Raw genomic sequence first — 19,256 nt, 5'->3', positions numbered from 1 at the left:
TTGGTTTGGGGATTTTGCTTTTCATACAGGCACTTCATTCTGCAACTCCAAATGCAGAAACTGAGCTGTCGGCCCCGGAACAAGGCTCTTCGGAGCGGCTTCCAGGCCACCCCCTGGCCCTGGGCCTCCCGCGGACTCTGTCCTCTGTGGGGAAACAATTTGAATAGGCTGGGGCCTGTCTGAAGCTGCCTGGGGGACCACGTGGTGGGACTGGGACAATCCTTCCACGCTTCCATTCTGTTGGAGGGGAGGGAGGTGTCTTGATTCCAAAAAGAAAAAAAAAGTTTAGAAAAGGATCAGGGAGAAGTTGCCCAGCGTGTCTAGAGCCTTGATTCCGTTTGTAAGGATAAATAAAGTTGATTTTGTCCCAGAATCAGTCAAAAGTAACATCCACCTGTGTATCTTTGAAACAGTCCCTCCTTCCTACACTCACAATGTCCGCTGGACAGTTGAGGAAGGGGATCCACTCCGAGCCTGCTCTGCTTTTAAGTCCCAAAGGGGTGGTGGTGGGCGCGATTTCTCCTTCCTCCTGCCCTCCCTCTGCTGGAGCTGCAGGACTTCCCGGGACGGGCGCGAGGAGGGCAGCCACGAACTTGCTGAAATCGTTTTTCGGTGGTTTTTGCCCCCGGACCAGGGTCTGGCTACCACTGGGGCATCAAAAGACCTGAACCTAATAATGCGGTAGAATCTCTCCCATTGCCCAGAAAAACAAGACAGCCTGAACACGCGGCTCCTGACACCTTTTGTAATTAGGCAACTTTTAGCTGAGCATCTTTTAGTTCTGCCCATCAAAGTTTGGATCCTTTCCAAAACGCCGTGATTTCACCCAAGCCACTTCCTTGCCACCCAGTATCCCTCCGTCACCCCCCACTCTTACCCGCCAGTCCCCATCACCATGCTCAGTCTCCTGGGGACAAAGTCCTCGCTCTCCCTACTACTCGACCTGTAGACCCGGCTGTGAAGCAAAGCCTGAAAAGCGGGCAGCCTTTGTGGGCTGGGAGTCAATGCCAACACCTCTAAACTACATCTAAATCCCAGCCCTCTGCCTCCAGGAACCACCTCTTTCCTAACTTCTCCCGGCTCTCTGGTCCTCGAAAACTCCAGCTCACCTCACAGAGCCACACTCCCAAGACCGGGCGCTTGCATCAAAAGGCCGGAGACGGTGACTGTGGCCTGAGAGGAAGCCCAGGCAAAGTTTGGTTCCTTTGGACGTGGGCACGCTTCCAAGGTTTCCAACGGGGAAGAAAGACTTTTAACCTGCGGCCACCGACCCTCCTCCTGGGCAACCACAAAGGCACCCACTGTTCTGGAAGTTTCTTTCCTGGATTCTCTAGTGGAAGGGAGGTTAGAGGGGCAGGACGGCTTGCTGGAGAACAACGAAGATCTGTCTGGCTACAAACATGAGGGTCCCAGTATATAGGAACTTTCGCTAACATTCATGGATACCGCTGTGGGCCAGGCATCTTGAGAGGCTCCAGGAATGGAAAGAGAGTTGGGACTAACAGGGCAGACGCACACACGCACATGCATGAGCTTGCACGCACGGAGTTAACCTGTGCACAGGGTGAGAACAAGGACCAGCAATTCTGGACGGGAAGCCCCTCCCGGTTTGTGTTCCCCGCGATGACAGGGAGATGGACATTGTCTAAGATCCGTGTATAGTCACAATTACTGCCCAACAAATTTGTTATCTCTCGAGGCTTCTGTGGGTCAGGAAGCCGGGAGAAGTCTAGATGGGCAGTCTAGTCTCTCCTCCAGGTGAGTCAGACCGTGCTCACGTTTGAACAGCATGGGGCATCTCTCCACGTGGGCCGGTTTGGGCTTCTTACAACATGGCAGCCTCAGGGCGGTCAGTCAGCTGGAGGCTTCGAGAGTGGGTTTCCGGTAAAATCTGTCAGGGAGGGAGGGAGGTTTGGGGGCAGGGAAGGGGAAAGAGCTGAGCAAGGGAGTGGGGGCCCAAGTGAAGTCTAGCTCTCACTGGTGCCCAATGGGCTCAGAACCACAAATCACACCACAGCTGCCCCTGCCTTGAAGAAAGGGGGGCCAGCCATTTTGTGCCTTCGAACCAGTCAGCCACGGGCTATGAGCGCCACCCACCCCAGGCAGAGACAAAGAATATAAGCTGGGGTGTGTGGCTCCCATCTGCTGGAGCCTTTCTCCGGAGAAGGCCGCTGTGAGCTGTTAGCAGCCCACGCTCACAGCATTTGGAGAATGGGTACATAATCCCTGTAAAGGAGGTCTACGTGGGGCTCTGTGGTAGGCCGCAAAACGCCACAAATTCCCCCTATCTGCACCCATGCTCTTTTGCATGGGACTTTGTCGCTCCTTCATCAAGAGGAGTCTATTCCCTGCTCCTAAGTCTGAGCTTGGCCATATGATCTGCTTTGGCCAATGGGACATTAGCAAAAGGGATACATGCCAAGGTTTGAAAAGCACTGGCTCATTGGAGCTTATGCTCTCTTGTGGCACTTGGAACCCTGTGACCATGGAAACGAGCTCAAGCCAACCTCCAAAGGGGGTTCATGGAAGAGAACCAAGGCATTCCAGTTAACGGCCTTCATCCGCCAGAAACGTGCACCGAGCCATCCTAAATCATCCAGCCCCAGCAGAGACACGCGAGCGAGCCCAGGAGAGCCCAGTAGAACCACCCAGCTGAGCCCGGCCGAAATTGCCAACCCACAGAATCAAAGGCCAATAAATAATGACTATTTTAAGTAACTAGGTTTCCGAGTTGTTACACGACAAGGCTCTCTAATACAGGTACCAACAGAAATCTAGGTGTCCCAAAGGCCTGCAAACCCTCGATAACTACATGGATGGGAAAAAAGAGGGACTTTCTCCTGGCTCTGGACTTGGCCCTCTGACCCTCTGACCCTCTGACCCTCTGACCCTCTGGTATGCTACTCACACTGGTCTGCAGAGCCCTCAACCAAGAGTATTCCCTAAACATCCGGTGTCCCCCGCCCCGTAAATGAGATCTCTGGGCCAATCAGAGCCTCTGGGGCTCCTGAGAATCCTGGAGGCAATGGGAACCAGCCCTTGAAGAATTCCCAGAGCAGTGCCCCCTGCCCAAGCCCATGCGTTTCGTCCTTGGGGCTCTGACCTCTGGGGCCCCAAACTTTGGGTTTAGACAAAAGTCAGGGCCACTGGGTCACCTTTCCAGTTGTCACAGCCTCAAATTAGAGTCAGGGAACTATGTCAGCAGGTTTGGGAAATGCCAAGATGCTCCTTGCAAAAACACTTTTTGGGTCTCTTGGATAAAGATTTCAATATTAAACATTAAGATTTTGCTATGATTAAATTCTCACTGGGCATGAAGAAAGAGCTATAACTCCATTCCAGTGTAGTATTTGAAGGGATTTAGTGCTTTTCTATTAATTTTTTTTTAAATGTCAAGGGTATATATCTTTCTTTGAGGACTCAGCCTATGGCAAATTTCAGATTTAAAGAGACCCAGCAATGGACATATGAGACCAAAAGGGGAGGTGAAAATCTACAGTTCGAAAATTATGAAACTGCTAAGTTCTCAGCTAATTCAAAAATCATCTCAGCGGAAAATTTTGTATGCTTCCCACACATAATCAAAGAGATCTGGCTTGGAATTGCAAAATGAAACGAACCCTTGTAAGAGCTCACTTTCTGAATAAAATGATCAAGCTGAGATCAAAGGCATCAGTGAGTGATCAGGCCTCATTACAAAAAAACCCAAATGAAGGGCCATGTTTACACTATTACAAGGAAACAGGCTGGACCCTCCTTTTCCCCTTCCCAGCCTGCCTCCCTCTCTCTTCAGCCCTCCCTCGAAGCCAAGAAAGCAAGCAGAAGGTACTGTCTCCAATTTTACGGAGCAATGAGATTTGTAGTAAATATTTATTAGCTGTTTAGTAAATACAATTACATTTCTGGCTGAGCTTTACATGGCTATTTTATTCAAATTAGTTAAGGTTTACTTTCAAATCCAAGTGGATACCATGGAGTAAAGCCATGTAGATGTTAAAGAGCAAATGACAAACCAGTGCTGATTACAGCAGGAAGGCAGGGTCGTCCTGTCTCTGAGGACCAAAGGGCCTGGCCAGGGAGCCAAAGCCACAGCAGATGCCCACGTCCTGTGCCCTCTCTGCCCTCTGTGAATGGGCACCACCACCTCTGCCCAGTACAGTGTCAGAGAAACCTTGGCTCCCTCTCCAGGAAGCAAGCGGGCACACAGGTGCCCTGTCAGGGCTGGGCACATCCCCTCCAGCACCCGTGTCACTGAGATCCACCAGAGAAGGCCCCTGGCCAAGGTCCTACAGTCCCCAGACAGAACGGTCTGGACCACAACCTCCTCTCTCTCCAGTGCTCAGAACACTAACCCAACCACTCACCCCTGAAATATGTCTGTGTTGTCACCTCCTAAAAAAGACTTTCACCTGCAATTTCATTCCTTGGTATCTACTCTAGAGGAATGAAAACGTCTGTCCATACAAAAGTTATTCATGAATATTCATAGCGGCATTAGTCATGATGGCCAAAAGGTGGAAACAACCAATGCCCATCAGCCGATGAATGAATAAACACAATATGGTGTATCCATACAATGGAACAGTAATTGGCAATAAAAGGAACCAAGTAGTGATATACGTAGCGTGGATGAACCTTGAAATTATGTTAAGTGGAAGGACCACATACTGTATGATCCCATTATGTAAAATGTCCCAAACAGGCAAATCCAGAGATAGAAAGTAGATTAGTGGTTATCTGGGGCTAGAGGGAGGGAAATAGGGGGTGACCACTACATGACAAGTGGTTTCTTTTTGGCGTAATGAACTTGTTCTAAAATCGATTGTGGTGATGGTTGCACAACCTTGCGAGTATACCAACAACCACTGAAATGTACAGTTCAAAAAGTGTGCTGTATGCAAATTATATTTAACTTTTAAAAAGGACTTTGGGTGGGTGTGGTGACCCTAAGCTCCCCCACCTACCAGCTGTGGGCCTTTAGGTGACCTCCCTCAGCCCCTGTCTTCCCGGTTCCCCAACTCGGGCCCTGGGGCGACCGCGGAGCTGGCGCCGGACTCTGGGAGCTGCTCGGGAGCCCCGCTTGGGACAAGCGCATGCTCAGTCCCTGGTCCATGCTAGCCCTTCATTGGACCAGGCAGACCCTGCCGTGCAACTCAGGGGTAGGCTCTGATTGGCTAAGCCGATGACTCTCCTGGCCGATGATTGGCTTAGCACAGTGCATGTGACCCAGTCTGAGCCAATCAAATGTGACTGGCTGCCCGCCGAGGTCTCTTGCCTCGAAAGACTCAGAAGTGTGGGTGATTTCCTTTTTCTGCTGATGGTTGGGTCTGCAGGTGGCTCCCAGAATCTTGTCAGTCACCTCACAACCATTTGGGGACACACCGGAGCATGGAAGGGTGAAAGTGTGAGGGGATGGCCTTTCAAGATGGCACTGAGGGGCAGCCCGGAGCTGCCGTCCTTGGGAAAGGACACCTGCGTTCCTTATCGGTTAAACCACTTCGATCACGTTGCTGTCACTTGCAGCTGAAAGCATCCTAGTGGCAGAGGGGGAGGTGCAGAGAACCCCAAGCTGTAATGACAAAGGGCAGGGGTCACTGGTACAGGCTGTCCACTGTCCGATTAGTCATGGCAGTAGGCTTGTTTTCCAAACAGGTTTTCTTTTCTTTCTTTTTTTTTTTTTTTAAGTTTATTTATTTTTGAGAGAGAGCACGAGCGGGGGAGGGGCGGAAAGAGAGAGAGGGCGAGAGAATCCCAAGCAGGCTCCGCACTGTCAGAACATAGCGCAGGAGAGGCTCAAACTTGTGAACCAGGAGATAATGACCTGAGCCGAAATTAAGAGTCCGAGGTTTAACCAACTGAGCCTCGCAGGCCCCCCCAGACAGGTTTCTAACTAACCACCAGCTCGCTTTCTTTTGGAAACATGCACTCTTCTTCTGTCCAGCTGTTTGCTCGCAGGGAGCGTATTTCCTCTCCGTCTGTGATGGATACGTGTGCCGGGCTCGAGGATTTGTTGCCAGAAGAGAAAAAAGACACCTTGCTTGTGTGAGAACTTTGCCACTCACTTGACTTTTTCTTTTGTGTGCTTTATCCTTGACATGGAGCAAGACGGGATGTCAGAACCCGCCAACACCGTGACCCCCGGACTAAGTTCCTAAGGCTCCCCAAAGGAGGCGGCGGTTAAACTGCCTCTCAAGACAAGCTGGGGCTTTCCAGGCTCAAGAGGAGAGAAGGAGTCTTCAGGCACCGAGCCTGAGATGGGCTGAGGCAGGGAGACACCGGGATGTTGTGCGCTCAGGACCCAGAGGGGCAGCAGGGACCCTCAGCGTTTGTCGCTAGCCGTGGTGGGGAGCTCGGGAGCACATCTGAATCCTATCTGTGGTCGCCGAAGGAGGGGTGACAGGGTGCTCAGACCCCCTTCGGGAAGGGAAGTCCAGCCAGAGTGTTGACCCAGGCAGCCGTGGGCAGAGGGCGCAGCTGCTGTGACCAACCAGGTGTGAGGACAGTGATGCCAAGAGTCTGAGCAGAGGCCCGGACCCCAGCTGGCAGGTGGCAGGTTGGCCTTGATCTGAGGTGGGGCTTAGGCTCTGGCTTCAACAGGACTTGATGACCAACTGGACGTCAGAGGAGAGAGAAGGCGGAGTGGACGAGGGGCTTCTGGTGCTCCGGCTCAGGCACCTGGGACAGGAGGTGCGAGGGTCTGGGTGTGACGATCTCGGATGTGGAGAGAGAAGAAGGTCCGCCCGTGGGGCCCTCACCGGGCATTCCTTCCCGGCAGGTGGCATCACGGTGGTCAGAGGCCCGCTGAGTCAGGCCCTGAGCACCCCCAGTCTCCATGAGCCCAAGCGAGCGCCCCAGAGGAGGGAGGAGAGAATCCGGGGAGGGAAATAAGGTCCTAGCGATGAGCACAGTGGACATGTGTGATGTTCGGGGTAGTAAAAATAACTTCAAACCCAACCTCCCCCCTGAGGTGCTAAAGTCCCCCAGTTTTAGAGTGCAGTTAACTTTAGCAAGAGTGGGATTAAGCCAGCTCGATGGAAGACAGTTTCCAGGTCTTCCGAGGCAGCCTCGTGGAGTCCAGCAGCTGGTTCTACCCCTGCCTCAGTTTCCCCATCGTCAGTTGTCAGAATTGCTCCCTCCCACAGTTTCACCGCAGGAGCCACCCTCGCCCTTGAACTTGAGACCCCGGATGGGAAAATGAAGGCTCAGTCACATTTGAGCCACCACTCGTGCCCCAAGTTCATGGTCCTGAAAACCCAGCCTTCTCTCCAAGCTTCCAGCAGAGATGTATAAAGATTTAATAGCTGAGGGCTGTAATGAGAACTTAGATTATTAAGATCTCATTTCTCTTTGAAAATATCTCATGAAGTATTCTCTTAAATAATTAAAACTAAATTCCACCTATCAAAATAAATGAAAAGGCGTGTTTGGCTCTGGGGTGTCCTCGAGTGACTTCTCAGGGCCACAGGCGCTTTTCTGTGTGTGCTCTGTCACTGGAGGAATTGGCTCACAAATCCTGGACTTTCTAAACCCACTCTCTCCTCCCAGGCCAGTGTTGTTCCCGTTGACACTGGCTGAGTGACCAACCTTCCCAATATACCACCGTCCCGAAGATACACAGACAGGCAAAAGAGTAAAAAAAAAAAAAAAAAAAAAGAAAAGAAAATGCTGACATCAGATGTTGGCACCAATTGGCCAGCCCCAAAATAAGGATTTATATATATTCCAAGAATGCAATTTTGTCTAAACTTAGGAGATGAAAGTCAGCCTTGCTGGACAGTGAGCTCATCACCTCCCAGGACTCAGCCGGCGTCTGCCTGTGGGACCTCCCACCAGCCTCTCTGGGCACCAGGGGCCTCCAGCTGGGTGACTTGGTGGCTGTTGCTCCCTCGTGACAGGTGTTGGGCTGAGGCCATTGTGATGGGCAGCAGAGGGAAGGGAAGACAGGCTGAGCAAGCTGTACTGATTGGACCTTCTTTCTCCGCACGGCTGGGACACAGGTGTCTGTTCTCCCCGCTCCACGCACCCTCCGGGTCCGGTTCCGAACCTTCCTCCCCAGAGCCCCATTGACACGCCACCCAGGAAGGGCTCCTCCTAGAGGCCGTTGGGGCTGCACGCACCCGTTTCCTACTGGGTGCCAGGCTCTCTGCGAACCTCCCTGAGCCAGAGACCCAGTGCCCCAAGCCAGCAGTGCCCAGCTGAGTCCCATTCCAAAAACTGGGGCTGTCGCTGGCTGTGGGGCTGGGACCTCACAGCCCCTCCAAGGCTGCATGAGTCACTCTGATGTATCACTGATGTATCACCGCTCTAGAACACACGGTGGCTCCCAGGGACAACCAGAGGTCGGAACCCTGAGCAGAGCTAAGCAGATAATTAAAGAACCATGACGGTGGGTGGGGGGCTGACTCAACCCCCGGGGGAGAGGGAATGTGACAGAGAATGAGACTTGGTCCTGACCCTTAAAGGGCTTCCCTTTAGTAGGGAAATGACTAATGTCCACAGTGTGGACATCCCAGCGTGTGGGGGCCTGGGGTCACCACAGGGGGCTCCCCAGAGGCGATGCCTGAGCCCGTCAACGGAGGGTGTCCCAGCAGAGGGCACAGCAGGAGCAGGGGATGGAGGGGGCAAAGGGAGAGTGGAGGCCAGGGTGCTGAAGGCCCAGGAATCTGGGGTTTACCTGAGGGCCAAGGGGAGCCACCGAAGGGGGGCGACCTGGTCAGATATACATTGCGATGGAGGTGGCATAGACTGGGGTGATGGCCTGGGGACCGGGAAGGCGGGTGGCAAAACCAGGTGATGCTCAGGATCGAGGCTTGGGCGGCCGGATGGAGGACAGTGACACCGCTGAGATGGGGGACCCAGGAGGGGCTGAGGATTGGGAGAAGGGCCAGGCAGGAGCAGGTGCCAGGAACAGGTATGGAATTGGGTGTTGGTCCCCAGGCTGCCTTGACCTACGGTGCACACGTGGCCCAGGAAACAGGCAGTGGCCCACCAAACTCTCAGTTGCACCTCAAGAGAACATTCTGGTGACAAGCAGGCAGGCTAGTTCACCTGGGAAACAATCCAGGAGGTGTTTATTTGAGGGTATCGTTTCTGCCTGTGGGTATCAGTAAAGTTATTTTCATGGTAAATTGGGGAGGAAACTCCATGAATGCTCTTTCCCCCCCTCCCCATGTTGGCTCTGGGTTAAAAAGAACTGCTCCCCAAGTCCTGGGCGCACACCCAGGCCCTCAGCCCTACTCCCCTCCCACCTGAGCCCATACCCCAGCTTCCAGACAGAAGGCCCTGGCACTCAGTTGTGGCCTTAGCTGGCCCTTCCCAGGATTCCAACCATGACAGAAAAGGAGGAAGGGGGAGTGGCCAGGGGCCGGAGGGGGCATGGGAGCCGATGCCGATGCGGGGTCCCTGAAGGTAGGTCTTAAGAGAAGCCACGCGGAGCATCTTGAAAAGAAAGGGCGGTCTGTCAACCATGCTAATCATGAGAATGATAATCATGACAATGTGGTCGCTCACGGCCACTGCTTGCTCCCCCCAGCACCCTGAGCCGACCCCCATCATCTCCCTTCATACTCCCCACCACCCCGCGAGGAGGCTCCATCATCTCTGAAGCCCAGAGAGGGGAAGGGACTCACCGAGGGTCACGCAGCGCCCGAGTGGTGCGGGTGGGGTCCGAGCGCCGCTGCGTGGACCTGGCCTCCCACGGCCCGGGGCGGGCCGCCCGTGAGCCGCTTCTAAGACAGGCACACAGCTCAACGATACACGCGGCATAAAACACAGACGCTTCCAGACAGACGGGTCCGCGTTCTCAAGCTCTGACACCCCCTCCTGGGGCCTCAGTGATTTGTTGTCAAGAGCCGCACCTTGAGCCCCGATACCCTGAGCCCCGACGCCCTAAGCCCTGGACTCCTCTCCCAGAGGGCCCTGGGATGGCCGTCCCCACCCGTGCGGGCTTTGCCACGGTGGTGGCGTCATCCTCGTTCCTCGTCACTCGAGGCCCAGCCCTGGTCTTGGGGTCACTGAGCCCCCGGGCAGGATGCCTCCTGCAGGGTCATTCTGGGGGCGGGGGGCGGTCCTGGAGCACATTGCCATGGCTAAAAAGCAAAGGCTTTTGTTGGCGTTTAACTCTTGACATCGTCGTCACCTTCTTTTCCAAGGCCACGTGGTCTGAAGAACACACCCCGGCTGGGACCCACGGCCCAGGTCTGACCTGCTCTCTGGGTGTCCCTGGCCTGTACCCCGATATCTGCACAGCCGTGGTGGACGGTGCTGGACGAGGCCAGGTCCTGTGCCAGACCCGTGCCAACCTCAAGGGTCAGCAAAGCCACGGGGCCAGCTCCCAGCACAAAGCACTGGGGTTTGATCACCCCCAGGGGCAATCCCCGACCACCTGGAACAGGGGCCTGTGGGTGAACACTCAGCCTTTCCTCCCGAGCAGCCTCCCAAGGTGCACGTTAGATGATTTCTTAGGGTCCCCAGCAGATTGAGCCCCGGGGCTTTGCAGAAGTGACCAGCTCCAGCCCCCTGCCTGCCGCAGCTCTGTGTGGGTCCCTCCCTGCTTCCCCGGACCCTCTCCAAGACGAACTGCCTGCACCCAGGCCCTTGTTCTCCCTCTGCTTCCTGGGCACTTGCACGGACCCTCTGACCTCCCCGAGCCCTGACGTCCTCGCCGGGAAAGAGGAATAGGGATAAGGGCACGCGTCACCTCAGGAGGCTGGAGGTACCTGGGCTGGGCTCGTGGAGGCACCCGGCCAACGGAGGAGGGAACAAAATGCTCAGTCCCACTCTTATTCCTTGTGGATTCCTGCGGTATTATTATTTGTTGATTGTTGGTCTAATTCTTGTTGATTTGCTGATGATTATTTGTTGACTCTGGGCTTGCACAGCCACAAATATTCACATATCTCAAAGCACGTTCCCTGCCGTTTCCTGGCTAATTCAAGCAAAACCCAGAATGTTCTGCCTGGGTGCTCAGTGTCTCGCTGTTGCCAGATAATGGACGGGGAGAGGCCCTGCCCCCACCTGCTCTGGGAAAACAGAATGATTAGCCAGAAAGACTTCACGGGGCGGCGGCAACCATTGCGCACAGAGCCAGAGCGCAGCACCGGGGGGTGCCCTCCCCCCGCAGGCGCCACTGAGGCTTTGGGGACGGGCGCTGATGGACAGCCACACACCACAGTCGTCCCCCTCCCCTGGGGTCCAGCCCCTGGGACTAGCGCCTGCAGGATGCTGCCTGGGCTGTCTAGATAAATCCCGAAATGCTAATGCATTAAGGTACATATGCAAAACAGGTGACATCAAGCTCTATTCCCAACACTTGCAGCTGGGCTGATGGCAACTGTGGCAGCTCCGGGACGCACACGGTTCATGCACAGGGCCTGGGGCTGGGCCTTGTCGACGCAGCGCGGCCCCTCAGTGCGGCCTGGTCCAGACACCCAGCTCTGGGGCGAACTCGCTCTGTCAGGGAGCTGGGGACACGGGGCGGATTTCTGCAGCAGGAGGACGACAGTCTGCAGGAAATGTCACAGATTCTCCTCCAGGTCTCGCAGGGACATGTGACAGCCGCAGTCCCGGCCATGCCAGCAGGGAGGGGAGGTCTCTAGGCCGAGAGAGGCTGGGACACCATGTTTACCGCAGCCTTGGAGCCGAAGTCACTAAAAATAGCTGGGGCCTTGCCCCCTGAACCCACTCCGCCTGGCCACCCGGCAGGTGGTGGGACAGGAATAGGCAGCCAGACCCCAGCCTGCAGGCACAGGGAGCTTCTATCTCACGGGGGAATGAGCCAGGCTGTGGGACCCTAGATCCTCGAGCTGAGCGAGCTGAGCTGCGGAAGGGAATGGGGAAGGTCGGATCCGGCCACCCTGGGGGACCCCAGTCCTGCTTGGGGCTGGAAAGCAGACCCAATATGGTGAGGGGCAGGCCTCGCCATTTTGAAGGCCAGCCACAGTCCCTGACGCCCCAAAGCAGTACCCCGGACTTTGGAGCCAGAGCGGGGGGTCCTGGCCCCTGCAGCGGCTCTGTGACCAGGGCGAGTCCCTTAACTCTTGGGGTTCAGGCAGCCTCCTCACCTGCAGTCCAAGCCCTGTGGGTCTGACCTCACAGGATGACAGGAACGGGGACACCCAAGGAAGGGGTGGCCGGGCCCGGCACCCAGCTCGGGGGCAACAGAGGACCTGTACACTGTGGCCGATGCTTCAAGGGCATCGGAGAAGGTGGACGTGAGCCGGGCCACACAACAGGGCGGGTCTGGGCATGAGCATTTCAGTCCCGAGGCGCAGGGGGAACAGAGACAGGACCCGCTCCCAGCCCCCCCCGGCACGCCCTGTGCCCCTGCCGGCTGATAAGAATAGGCTGCTGCCTGATGGGTTTTCAATCCAAACCTTCTCAGAAGTGACATGTTCTGAGGCTAAAAAGGTTCGGTCACCAAAATACGGCAGCCAGGGCGCCAGAGGTCTGAGTACAGGGCTGAGCCACGCTCTTTGACATCGACCTCACGTTTTCAAAATATCACACCTCGTGACTATCCCCAGCACGGCCTGACGGGCACAGGGGTTTTGTGTCTGACTTCCTTTTTAATTATCAGGGCGCGCAGCCCGTTCCTGGGCCCGGGGTCAGCGCCCCGCGGCGTGGGAGCTGGGTGCACGCCGGCCCGAGCCACCCACATCGGCGGAAGGTACGGACCTGGGGGCGGGAGAATCCCCCTCGAGAGGCTGGGAAGAGGGCTCGCAAGACTAATTTGGGGTTTTGAGAGCGTGACCACGACCCAGTCCTGCCCTCAAGACTGCCTTTCTCCCTGCAGCGTCCAGCATCCATGAAGCACCCGCCGTGAGCGCCGCAAACATACCGTTCGTGCTCAGGGGCCACAGCAGGCAGCCTGGCGGACAGGAAGCTCCTTGTACTAGAAGCATGGTCCCCGTGGCCCAGCCATCAGGGGTGGGCACTCCCTCCACGCCAGACCCTGGCTGGATGGTAGAGGAGAGGGGAGAGGAGCCGGCACCCACCTGCCCACGGTCACGTGTGGCCCAGCTCGGCTCCCACGGCACCGCGACAGAGGGCAGGGGCCTGAGCCGGGGCACCCTGGCCTGGGCAGACCAGCCCCCCGCAGCCCAGGTTTGGCAACGCAGCCCAGCCTCTCTCTGCCCAGGTTTGGCAACGCTGGCCAAGCGAGCCACCCTTCCCCGCCTTGCCTGCCCGGCCGGAAGGCCTCCTGAGCAGACAGCAGGCACCATGTGAGTTCTCTGCTGCTGTCATAAAGCGTCTGTTTGGGGCAGAGGGCTGAGAAGCGGGCAGACTCTCCTTCTCACGGGGACCCTCGGCTCCTGATCACCGTTGCCAATCCCCTGGTCTCTCCCTGCGTAGCGCGCAGGAAGCCCAAACCGCGTGGCTGCGGTGGCCTGGCCAGCCTCACAGGACCCTGCCGTCTCCCTCTCTGTCTTCCCCAGATTTGCGCCTGGCCACTCCAGCGGCCTGGGGACACAGGCGGGAAGGCAGGGGCAGGCCCTGGGCAGCCTCCAGGGTTTCTACCCCTCAGAACCTTCTGAGGAGCCACGGCCTCTCTGCACCCGCAGGACATCCTTCCAAGGTTGTGGGCGGGGGCGGTCTGATGCTCCCCAGGCTGACGGCTTCCCAGACGTCCAGGAGGGAAGTGAGGATCCCATGTCCCGCCCACCACTTCCACTAAAGCCGCTGCCTCTGGGGACCGCACCCCACTTGTGAGGCGTTCCCTGCACGCCTAGGACACAGCAGCAGGCAGAAGGACCTCCGGGGACATGTAGAGCACAGTGGTCCACTGGAAAGGGGAGCCCAGGGCAGGGGAGCTTGAGCCTCACCAGTGGGGCTTCTCCTGGAGTCTGACGACTGTCACCCACACTAGATGTCTCTTGGAAGTGGACAGGACTGGGGCTGGAACCTGCCTCCAGACTTCTGGGCAAAGCCAGAGGGCTCAGGAACCCCCTCCACATGGCTTTCCCCAGCCTGCCAGGAAGTCCTGAGAATAGTAATAACCCCAAAGTCACTGGGCCCCCCTCCCCACACCCCCCATGCACACAGGCCCTCGATACCTCTGCAGTTGTTTCCAGTTGTTCCCGGAGCCCAGGGTCCCCGGGGGCTCACCCCCCCAGCCAGGCAGCTCCTCAGGGGCCTGTGTTAACTGTGTGGCCCTCCCTTCCCCTCCCCTGGGAACCGCCCAAGAGTCAGCCCCAGGAATTGGGTGGGGACAGCCATCTCCCTCTGCAACCACGGAGGGCCCTGTGCTGTTCACTGTTGCCTGGGCAATGGGGAGGGCTCTTCCAGAGCCCGCTTCCCCCGCCCAGCCTCAAGCGTGTGGGGTGAAGCCCGCCAGCGCCTCCCCCAGACCCTGAGTCTCAGCTAGGCTTTCCCCCACGGTGATCGCAAGGACCCAGGCAGCCACCCTTGTTCAGGCTGTGATGCTCTCCCCTCCAACCTGCCCACCTCGACCCTGACCAGCCTTGGAGATGCAGCCGGGCCCGCCCGTCCGGGCTGCACCCGCCCAGCCGGCGGGGGGCTCCTTTCTCCTGAGCCCCACAGTACTGACCGCTCCAGCGCTGGGGGACTCAATTACCTGGAGAGAAGCTGTCCGGACAGGTGTTCAGCAGCAGGGAGGGAGTCCGTAGACCCCCCAGATCACGAGCCCTGGGCTCATACCCTCGCCCGCATCACTTCCTGGCTGCAGAATTTGGGGCGAGTCCTGAAATTCTCCAAACCCATCTCATCAGCCAGCGGGACAAACAGCCACTGAGGGGCGGGGTTGGGGGGCAATGGCAGCACACGGGGGGGCTTCCGTGAGGTCCTCGCGGACTCAGAAATACAGGCAGGGGCAGGCCACGGGAAGAGCCAGGGACTGTGAGGGAGGTGGCGGTGTCTCCCGCTCTGGTGTCCAGCCTCGGTGGCAGCGGTGGGTGCAGCCCGCAGGGTCCGTGGCCCGAGCTGAGGCAGCGGTGTCCTCACGGCCCCATCACCATCAAAGGGCCGGCTGAGCAGGAAGACGGACCCTGTCCTTGGTCTCTAATAACGTGCTTCGCCTTAAAGCCGATGCTGGGTGATATCGGTAGAACCTCCAGCCTTCCTGGGCTCACCGTTTGCAAGGTGTAGCTGTTCCCAGATTTTCCTGGCAGCCTACCTGTGCCTTATGTATGTAAGCACGTAGCAGAGACTCAGACCTTGCTTTTTTATCCAGTCCAACAATATTTACCTTTTAACTGGAGTGTTTATTCTATCTACGTGGACTCTTTCGCCATTTTGCTGTTTGTTTTGTCTCCTCTTGGTTGGGTCCCCTGCTCTTTTCCTGCCTTGTTTTGTGTTAATACAACATTTTTTAGTATTTTATAATTTTCCTATTGGATTTTCGGCAACACATCTTTGCATATATTGTTTTTTCCAAAGGTTGCTCTAGAGATTAAAATATGCATTTTAATTTATCCCAATCTACACAGAATTAGTTTTGGATTACTTCAGGTAAAACACAGCAGCAGCACGTTTCCATCTAGCCCGCCCTTAGGGGTATCGTCCCCTATATCATGTCGATATTATAAACGTAGCAATACAGTGCTCTTACCTTTGCTTTAAACAATAATGTCTTTTAAAGAAATTTTTACAAGTTTTTTCAGTTTTATTTTTATTTTTGAGAGAGCGAGCAAGCAAGCAGGCTCGGCACTATCAGCTCAGAGCCTGATGGGGGCTGGACGCCATGAGTCGTGAGATCATGACCTGAGCTGAAATCAGGAGTTGGATGCTAACTTAACCAACTGAGCCATCCAGGTGCCCCTTAAAGAAAATTTTATTTTAATGTTTATTTTTGAGACAGAGAGAGACAGAGTGTGAGCGGGGTAAGGGCAGAGATAGAGAGGAAGACACAGAATCCAAAGCAGGCTCCAGGGTCTGGGCTGTCAGCATAAAGCCCGACGTGGGGCTGGAACTCACAAACCGCACGACCACGACCTGAGTTGAAGTCGGCCGCCCAACCGACTGAGCCACCCAGGTGCCCCCTGAAAGAAATGTTTAAAAAGCAGAAGTAAATACATAGCTCACGGTTATCAGTGCCTGGCCTCTCAGCCCCAAATGTGCCCTTCTCTGCCCTGCGGTGTGAACCTGGGGCTGGACCCTGTAAATATTCCTTTGGCCTGCCAGAGCGATGCTGAGCTTTGTCAATAGAGGGCTCTAGAGGGCCACCGCCAGGCCACGGCCAAGCCACGGTTTCTCTTCCTGTCCCCGGGCTTTTTGTCCACCTACGGCCAGCAGCTCGCAGGAGGCCCACTGGTGCTGTCTCTCTGGTGAGTTTCGTGGCCAACCAGTGGATCATTTGTGGTGAACCGGCTTCAGCCAGCTCCTCCTGTGGTGTTCCTGCCGAGCTGTGTGTCCCCCGGACCTCTGAATCTCAGCCTCGTGGGAGGCTTCTTATTTTTCCTGAGCACTAGACGTGGCAGCTGTTTTCTGTGTTTGCTATTCCCTTAGTAGCGAAACTTTAATCCTTCAAGTTCTCTTTTGTCTGTTTTGGGAGTTAACCAGCTCTTATCAACTGCTATTTCTTTGTAAAAACTTCCCTGTTCGGGGCGCCTGGGTGGCTCGGTCGGTTACATGTCCGACTTCGGCTCAGGTCATGATCTCACGGTCCGTGAGTTCGAGCCCCGCGTCGGGCTCTGGGCTGACAGCTCAGAGCCTGGAGCCTGCTTCCGATTCTGTGTCTCCCTCTCTCTCTGCCCCTCCCCCATTCATGCTCTGTCTCTCTCTGTCTCAAAAATAAATAAACGTTAAAAAAATTTAAAAAAAAAAAAAAAAAAAAAAAAAACTTCCCTGTTCAACTTATTCGAGTGGCTTTTGTCTTCTGGTGGGAACTGGAACAATCCATCTAGTCTCTTACTCGAAGTTTACCACTGCCATTGGCATCCGTCCCTACCTGTTACTCTGAGATGCCATCTGGGGTTATTCCCTTTTCCCCTGAACACCTTCCTTTAGTGTTTCTTTGTTTTCAACATTTATTTACTTTTGAGAGAGACAGAAACAGAGTGCCAGCTGGGAAGGGGCAGAGAGAGAGTGGGAGACACAGAATCCGAAGCAGGCTCCAGGCTCCGAGCTGTCAGCACAGAGCCCGACGCGGGGCTCGAACTCACGAACCGTGAGATCATGACCCGAGCCGAAGTCGGAAGCTCAACCGACTGAACCACCCAGGTGCCCCTCCCTTCAGCATTTCTTATAGTGAAGACTTGCTTGCAATAAATTCCCTCAATGTTGGTTTATAGAAAATTCCCTTCCTTTGCCTTCATTTTGAAGGTTCTGCTGGCTAGAGATCTTGTTTGCCGGTTCACACAAAATTTGGGGTAATTTTTGTTTTGTCTTCAAATATGTTCCCTGTCCCTTTCTCCCTGTCCTCTCTCTCTGAGACGGTTGGATACATGCTGGCTGCTTCATTGTCCCACAGACATCGAGGCTCTGTTCATTTACCTTCTAATTTTTTATTCTCCACTTTTTGGGTTGTTTAATTTTTATTTGTCTAGAAGTTCACCAATTCTTCTGCTATCTCTCATCTGCCAGTCAGACCATCGGGGGAAAAAAAAAAAAACCATGAAATTTTCATTTCAGTTTTCATAGTGTTCAGCTCTAGAAATTCCTTTTTTATTAAGTTTATTTATTTATTTGGGGAGAGAGAGAGGAAGTGTGTGATGTGTGTGTGTGTGAGAGAGAGAGTAGGGGAGGGAGAGAGCAGGAGTGAGAGAATCCCAAGCAGGCTCCACACTTTCAGCACAGAGCCCGACACGAGGCTTGATCTCACAAACTGTGAGATCATGACCTGAGCCGAAACCAAGAGTTGGATGCTTAACTGATGGAGCCACCCAGGTGCTGCTAGAAATTCCATTTTTAATAGTTTTTAAAACTCTTCTGAGTTTGTTCACTCATTAAAACAATTACCCCTTAGTGATTGACCCATATTTATATTTATAGATGTTTTGAGCTTTTTCCTTGCTAAATCCAACATCTGAGTCCACTTGGGGTCAATTCTATTGACTGTCTTTTTCCTGATCATGAATCATATCTTTCCGATTCTTTGCATGTCTATTAATTTTTGGTTGAAGGTTGGACATTTTTTAAAACTAATTTCAAATAACCCAGTGAAGAAATGGGCAGAAAACATGAATAGACACTTCCCTAAAGAAGACATCCGGATGGCCAACAGGCACATGAAAAGATGCTCAACGTCGCTCCTCATCAGAGAAATACAAATCAAAACCACACTCAGGTATCACCTCACGCCAGTCAGAGTGGCCAAAATGAACAAATCAGGAGACTAGATGCTGGAGAGGATGTGGAGAAACGGGAACCCTCTTGCACTGTTGGTGGGAATGCAAATTGGTGCAGCCACTCTGGAAAGCAGTGTGGAGGTTCCTCAGAAAGTTAAAAATAGACCTACCCTATGACCCAGCAATAGCACTGCTAGGAATTTACCCAAGGGATACAGGAGTACTGATGCATAGGGGTACTTGTACTCCAATGTTTATAGCAGCACTCTCAACAATAGCCAACTTATGGAAAGAGCCTAAATTATGGAAAGAGCCATCAACTGATGAATGGATAAAAAAATTGTGGTTTCCATACACAATGGAGTACTACGTGGCAATGAGAAAGAATGAAATATGGCCCTTTGGAGCAACGTGGATGGAACTGGAGAGTGTGATGCTAAGTGAAATAAGCCATACAGAGAAAGACAGATACCATATGGTTTCACTCTTATGTGGATCCTGAGAAACTTAACAGAAACCCATGGGGGAGGGGAAGGAAAAAAAAAAAAAAAAGAGGTTAGAGTGGGAGAGAGCCAAAGCATAAGAGACTCTTAAAAACTGAGAACAAACTGAGGGTTGATGGGGGGTGGGAGGGAGGGGAGGGTGGATGATAGGTATTGAGGAGGGCACCTTTTGGGATGAGCACTGGGTGTTATATGGAAACCAATTTGACAATAAACTTCATATATTGAAAAAAAATAAAAATAATTTCTTTTTTTTTTAAGTTTTTTAATCTATTTTGAGAGAGAGAGAGAGATAGAGAGAGAGAGCACATGAGTGGGTGAGGGGCAGTGACAGGGGGAGAAGGAATCCCAAACAGGCTCTGTGCTGCCAGCACAGAGCCCAACACGGGGCTCAACTCCATAAACCTTGAGATCATGACCTGAGCCAAAATCAAAAGCTGGACGCCCAACCCATTGAGTCGGGCGTCACCATTTTTTTGTTTTTTAAATGTTTATTCTTTAGAGAGAG

General features: G+C 54.2%; 1 protein-coding gene across 4 annotated transcripts in view; it reads right to left on the bottom strand.

Annotated features, from left to right (window-relative positions):
* The window catches only part of TRAF3 (TNF receptor associated factor 3), a 132,583-nt gene extending 127,560 nt beyond the window's left edge, over positions 1–5,023 (bottom strand). For 2 of the 4 annotated variants that reach the window (XM_042944354.1, XM_042944356.1), the window contains exon 1: positions 1,110–1,547. The gene's annotated coding sequence lies outside the window, so the exon portion shown is untranslated. Of the gene's footprint in view, positions 1–1,109; positions 1,549–4,964 lie in introns of those variants that run through there. The other 2 variants (XM_042944353.1, XM_042944363.1) reach the window with 2 other exon arrangements.
* Positions 5,024–19,256: the final 14,233 nt, after the last annotated feature.

This window comes from Panthera leo, chromosome B3, assembly GCF_018350215.1.
Source record: "Panthera leo isolate Ple1 chromosome B3, P.leo_Ple1_pat1.1, whole genome shotgun sequence".
Classification (NCBI taxonomy): Eukaryota; Metazoa; Chordata; class Mammalia; order Carnivora; family Felidae; genus Panthera; species Panthera leo.
The sequence above is the reverse complement of the archived record's forward strand: the minus strand, read 5'-3'. Positions and strand labels throughout refer to the sequence as shown.